At 38.0% G+C, this 7,082-nt stretch overlaps 1 long non-coding RNA gene across 1 annotated transcript; it reads right to left on the reverse strand.

Moving 5' to 3' along the window:
- Positions 1–3,648: 3,648 nt before the first annotated feature.
- Positions 3,649–4,375, reverse strand: LOC131244522 (uncharacterized). Its single transcript, XR_009170353.1, has 3 exons — positions 4,354–4,375; positions 4,034–4,171; positions 3,649–3,849 (listed from the first exon to the last, which is right to left on the reverse strand). It is a non-coding gene; the product is annotated as an uncharacterized LOC131244522 (long non-coding RNA).
- Positions 4,376–7,082: the final 2,707 nt, after the last annotated feature.

Below are 7,082 nucleotides of genomic sequence, written 5' to 3' on the forward strand. Positions count from 1 at the left end.
GTGGCCCACCAGATGAACAATCCAGATTTCACACATACATGATCTAAAAAAATGTATTGAGAAAGTGATTACCAATTGTTGCCCAGTTTCTTCCCTCATTCCAGCAGCGACAGACGCGTAATTTATGCCTGTTAGAATCTCTCGGCCTCTAACATTTGAATAAGGTGGAATGAAATCATCGAAGCCCAACAGCTGAGCTGCATACCACGAACAGATCCTATTAGTTATATATTTAAGCTTTCCATCATTATTAATATACGTGGTTAAGAGACTCGGTGACTCAGACTAATTTGTTCTGTCCTGAATCGAATCATGACTCACCCGAGTCAAGGATGACTCAGTGGTATCAAAACAGATCAGGTCTTACCAAGTCCAAGCCAAGTCACACACGCGTGCAGGATAACCCATGCATGTATAAGTAGCATCGGCAGTGTACATGATTTGGCTAATAAATCAAGCTTGTCTAAGTATTAGGTAGGCTGTAAGAGATTCTCTACCTCGTAGAGTGTTAACTGGCTTGCAACGGGTGAGAAATTGCGGGTATGCCTCCACCTTGTAGACAACTCAGAATTTGGAGTTCTTGTTGAGCTTCCTTGGGAGTTCACCTTATACACATTAGTTGATAAAATGGATCTCTTATCAGGAGAAGACCAGTCCGAGTCTACGGAACAAAAATCCGTTGAACTCTCAGCATTATTATTTGATAATTCCAGTTCATTGATTTTTCCTACAACAAATTAAAGGTAAAATGAGAATTGGTTGATGCCAATTCAGATCCAGCAAAATTCAGATAAAACCAAACAATAATTTAATCAAAACCAATTGAGAAATATTATGCATTCATCTGGCTGCAAGCAAGATCCAATCGAACTTGCTCTGCTTAAATGAAACAACTAAAACAAGCTCAAATCGTTTGACCCAGAAAAGGTTCAGTTTCATAGTCTGCTGGACTGCCAAAGAAAGATGTTTGAGTGGAACAAATGGACCAACTTATTTTCAATTAGAACCAGCATCACCATCATCAAGGTTTAATACTCAAGGAGGTCTGCTACTCTGCTTAGGGTGAATTAGAATCCAAGTGGCCAATTCAAAAAACCAGCATCACCATGAAGGCCACATCTCGGATTGGCGACCACCTGATGATTGGTCATGATTGATTTTTGGGCCACGTCATCTTAAGAGCAGATCCCATCTATGAAAATGAAAAGTATTGCTTGCTAATAATAGATACAACATTTCCAAATAACTTCATGCACAACATAAATAGGAACACAGATGGAAAGTTACAAAATAATAATAATAATAATAATAAGGAAATCAATATCTGCTAGTACATATTGCATGGAGGCTTTGCAATAGGCAATTTTTTTCATTAGGTCTTGGATCATTGGAGGCTTTGATTTCTTCTACAAACAGCATCTGTAATCTTCATTTCTTTTCTTTCTTTTTTTATTTATTTATTTTTCCTTTTTTCTTTCTTTCCTTTTTTTTTTTTGTATGTTCATGTGTTTCATTAACCCACAAGTACTCTATTTATAAAACCATGGATTGAATACTTGTTAGGGATTTGCCAATTGCCATCCAACAAAACCTTCCTACACAATCAATCTTCATTCGAAGGAGTTTGTTTAAATAAGAGTTACGGCTCCCATATCAAGTGTCAAATGCACTCCTAGAGGAAGTCGCTAAAAGAAATTGTAATCATTAATTTTGTACGCTAGAACCACCATTTTTGTTGTAATTTTTAGGCAAAAGAAACAAAGGTAACAAACTATAATTGATGTCACCACACAATTACAAAAGTAATCATTACTTGTTTCAAGTCATTTACAAATGTAATGGAAAATCAAATGCACCCTTAGCCTCATGGGGAGGTATGTTGTCAAGTCACACTGCTTCATTGAGTCCTACAAGTTTCCAAGAGACTCACGGGATTTGGAATTAAGCTACCGAACTTTAGAGCTATGATAGGACGGTTCCGCATCCCTACAAGAGCATGACTATTCGTAGGCACGGACAATGCAGTTGCAAATGCCACAAAAGTCCAAACAGGCCAAATCATGGCTCCACCATAGATGGCTTATAGGACAAAAATAGATTGGACGACCTAGCCTCTTGCCATGGATGTTTCTTTCTTGAATTTGGATCGTTGGTTATTATTTTTGAAACATGGTTTGTTGGCCACAGCTAGATGTTTGGAAGATTATATGGTTATTTCAAATGCAAGTTTTGCTGCATTTAAGTAGTTGTGACTTGGACGCATAGTGGTAGATGAAAGAAGGTGGGGAATATTGCAAAACTACACACACGCGCGCGCGCGCACACACACACACACACACACACACATATATATATCCTGCGTATCATTCATCACACTCTGCCAGAGTATTAAAGCAAACTGAGAGAGAGAGAGAGATCCAAACTTCTGATTTCATTTCTTTCAACATATAACATGCAAAATTGCGTGACAAAAATGCCGCCCAAAAATACAAACTGTTTAAAAAAAATCCCAATTAAACTGTCCCAACAGAGGAATCTTGATCATCAGATATGGGCACTATCTCATGTTCATTTCAGCATAAGCTACCATGCGATACTTGGAATTTCTCCATCATTATAATTTTCACTGCCCATAAATTTAAAAAGAAAAAAAAGAGAGTCATCTGTCAGGTCTTGAGCAAGGGGAGTCAAGAGTTAGTTTTGCACCATTTAGAAAATGGTGGTGAGACTTTAGACATACACATGCTTGTATGGCAATCCAGACCATCCAAATCTATGGATGGAGCACAAGTGCATAATAAAAAATCTTCACTGAGAAGATAACATTAACCATCAGATTTGTCCTTCCAAATTTGGACCATTCACTTTTATTTTTAACCATCTATCCATATGATATACATTAATTGGATGGTTAGGATTGCTTGATCAGTGTGATTTAGAAATGTCTGATTTTAGAAATGCTCCATCAACAATGAGATCCACAATATGGATGGTGTGTATAGCTGTAAATCAATCTGATATGTAAGGTGGATGAGTCACTGCCAATTTTTAAATGGTGCCAAAAAAAAAAAAAAAAACAAATAGATGCAATTTATTATAAACATGATTGTGGATTCTGAGTTTTCTGAATGTTCACAGAACATCAACTGCTAAGTACAACAGCATCCTACACTAACTATGATGTTTAAATTTCTCCCTAGACTTAAGTTGCTTGGATGCATAAACAGAAGAATAGCTCCTTGTGCCAACAACCCAACAATTTCGGGTGATCAATAATGTAGACAGTACAAGCTAACATGCTTATGCATACACTCCCATGTTATACAGTCAGACCTATGACATTGATACTATAATTTGGAACTTTGGATTTAGAATCTACCTTAATCTTCTACGATATCATAGCAAACAGTGAGCTGATCAAAGGTGAATTACCTGTTCTTAACCTTGCTCTTCTTTCTGTAAAACTAAAACACTTCAAAAGCAATCTCTGCAGTATTATTGGCAAATGATTTATTCATTCTAAAAGTGCTGTTCAACTTCTCTTTCAGTTGACACAATCATACAACCTCAATATTGTGACATTTTTTAAAGATAAACCAAAAATCATTAAGAAAAACCAGGACAAAAAGAAAAGAAAAGAAAGAATGCTGCCTCTGGACTAGTTGCTCTAAGTCGATACTGAGGGTTTTGGCGCCATGTGTCATAGTCTTGGCAGCCACCGGCACTGTAACCACGCCATTGCCCATGTACAAAATAACGCATCTCAGGTGGGTAGACTCGGCAGACATATATAGACCGGAAGTGAATCTGGAAGTCTTGCCAGGACATCCAGAATATCCCATCCTTGGACTGCTCAACAAAAAAAATAATAATAATAAATCAGTGACAATGAAATGGGAGATTGGCAAAATAAGAGAAAGCATAAAATACAATAATGCCCTGGACAATTTATTAGTTTCACAGCCAGCACTGACAGATTTCAGCTGCTCAATTTCCATACTCCAAAGAGGATAAATTCAAGCAGAACAAGCACCTGGGGAACATGCTTGAGCTTGTGCTTCATCCGATCAGTCCATTCCAGTGATGAATCAGACCAAGGGCCATTCCACTCCACTTCGTTTGCCCACGGATTTCGAATCTGAACAAGCTTGTGGCCATCTACCTCCCTCACCTGAATTATAACAGTTTAATGAGAAAAAATGATGAGCAAGTTTCCACAAGAATTCCTTCGAGGAAAAAAAAGTATCCACAAGAATCTCTTCTCCAGAGGATAACAGATTAATAAATTCACACTAAAAATAACAAAAGAAAAAAAACAGTTTGATAAACTCAAGTAAGTTAATCTATTTATACCTGCAGTAATGAGTAAGCATGCAAAGCATATATCATATGGTTATCAAGATTAGCAACTTCATTCTCATATATAACAACTCTGAATAAACATACAAAGCATATATCATATGGTTATCAAGATTAGCAACAAATGTCATTTGAAGTTTCCTGGTAAAGTAAAGAGCAGGTTTGCTTCCATCAAAATGAAGGAATCTGTATCTATTGCATCTTACATGTGCTGTAAATGTAGTTGTCTTAAACAAATAGGAAATTCTGGTCTAACAGGGACTGTAGCCAGATAAAGGAAACTGTCCAATGTACTTGGTGGGTTGAGACAACACTCTTACTAAAGAATGATTTGTTACAAGTTAATAAAATCATTAGATGGGTTGAGACAAGACTCTTACTAAAGATTGATTTGTTACAAGTTCCAGGAAACTGTGGGAAAGGAGAATGATCTGTTACAAGTCAGGAGTAAGCTAAGTATCTAAGCATATCCATGACAATAGCAAACAATAAAAGATTGCATATTGATTAGAAATTAAAAATTTAAAAATTAAAAAGCTATAAAAGCAGCTAATCAATGAAAAAATAAACATAAAAATTTTCATCTATAGCAAGGAGAACAATGTGAATAGGAAGTTACAGTCTGTTACATGTGTTGCGGTTTACCTTTTTCTGGGTGAAACTATAGGCACTACCTTTCCGAAAACTAATGAGGAATATCATATATTAATGGAAATTAGTCACCTAACCTTATCTGTTTTGGACTTAGATGACTTGCGCACCAAAATGAGGTTGTTCAAAATCTTCAGATGTACTCGTAAATAGAGCTGTAAATATCCTGTTTAATCAAGAAGATATTAACCCTCAAATTTCAATTATTGTTACTGTCTAACTAGAAATTAACATAATTGCAGTAGGCCATATCATCAATAAACACACTTTCACCAATTAATACATATATAAAAGAAGAATGGTTATGATCATGCAAATGGTCTGATTTTGGGGTATGCCCCATTCACGGTAGGTCCCAACAGACAGAGTAGCAGTCCCATATGTGTTGCACATGTATGGAATCCATGGATACGTATGCTTGATAAGTCATCAAATATAGGTGATAAAACCATAGGTTTCCCATGTTTTCATACCAGTGTTTGGACAAGTTACCAGCAAAAGTACCTTTTTAGTAGCCACTGCAACTGATATATCGACAGAATCGCACAAGGTGGCCTCTCCTTTCTCATCATTCCAGTAAGCTGTGAATGTAGCAAAACAATAAGACTTCAGTGCCTAGTCCAGGCTGCAAAAGCAAGATGAAATAAATAACCACAAGATCAATTAAGACAACCAACAGAAGTGCTCAATATTCATGACTGATGCGAAACGTGTATGATGGGGATTGTTTGTAGTCATACAAGCTTCCTTGGCTTTCCCGTTTGACAAAAGTAATAGTTATGAATCGACAAACATAGACCTGTAAAAGTGAATCGGGCAGACTGCTGGCAAATATGTAATTACTCCTCCCCAGCTATTTTAAATGGCAAATGCAGCAGAGCGTAGAACAGTTTGTCGGGGTCTAGTTGAAAATCCAAGGGTACTCCTGGAAGTTATTTGATACTCTGCCTGTAATGAAGCTTGATAAGCATGCACTTATAAATTATACGTTAAAAACAGACTACATTGTGGCGCAGCCAGTTGCTAGTTCAAAGTCCTGAGATCAGATTGTCTATGTAATCCTAGCCTCTGATCAGTGGTATCTTTTATTTCAACCATCCAATGAATGTCCACCAATTGGAATGCGTGCTCATCAATTAAACGTGGAATCATAATTTCAGCCGTTTTATTTGACTTGCTTGCATGCCATGTATGCAGTTTCTTATCAATTTTCTAAGTGCCTGCATATCATCCATCACACCATGCCGGAGCATTAAAGTTTCTCTTGTGAACAAAATAATCATTTAAAACCCCACTAATCAAGCTTTTAAGAATCGGACTGGTCTTGGTCGACTAATCTATGTCGGCAAAAACTAGGTCAGGTTGTTCTAGATTGCGAGCCAGAATTGAAAATTGAGGATGAGTCGCTGAATTTGGCTCGACACCACGAGCTAGAATTGTAATCTAGGGTGACTTGGCCCCAAAACATGAAATAGGATCCATTTTCAAGCATTTCCTAGAAGCCAAACATGTGCAGCAGCCTTTGCTAATGGATTCCATTTCAATTAGGGTTACTTTCTAGGAGCCAAATCAACCCAACAAAAGATAAGAAATCAGTAACTGATGTGTGAAATAAATGAGCTGGAAAAAAAAAGACAAAGAAGAAGACAAAAAATCGACAATGCAAATTTCTAAAAATGGATTCGACAACGCAAATCCCTAATTAGGGATTTATAGTCAACAAAGCATACCTGAGATGGATGAGAATCCGAGATCCACGAGCAGTAGAAGACCGAACTGTAGCAGAGGGCCGAGGAGATAGGGAGAGAGAGAGAGAGAGGAATAGGGTTTTGAGAGAGAGATAGATAGGGAGAGTGAGAGTGAGAGGAGAGTGAGCGGAGAGCGAGAGGGAGAGGCAGAGGGAGAGGGAGAGGGAGAGCGTGCGAAGGGGAGAGGGAGAGGCAGAGAGAGGGAGGGAGAGGGAGAGGGAGAGCACGCGAGAGGGAGAGAGAGGGAGAGAGAGCGCGCGAGAGGGAGAGGGAGAGGGAGAGGCAGAGAGAGGGAGGGAGAGCACGAGAGGGAGAGCGAGAGGG

Source organism: Magnolia sinica, chromosome 4, assembly GCF_029962835.1.
Source record: "Magnolia sinica isolate HGM2019 chromosome 4, MsV1, whole genome shotgun sequence".
Lineage (NCBI taxonomy): Eukaryota > Viridiplantae > Streptophyta > Magnoliopsida > Magnoliales > Magnoliaceae > Magnolia > Magnolia sinica.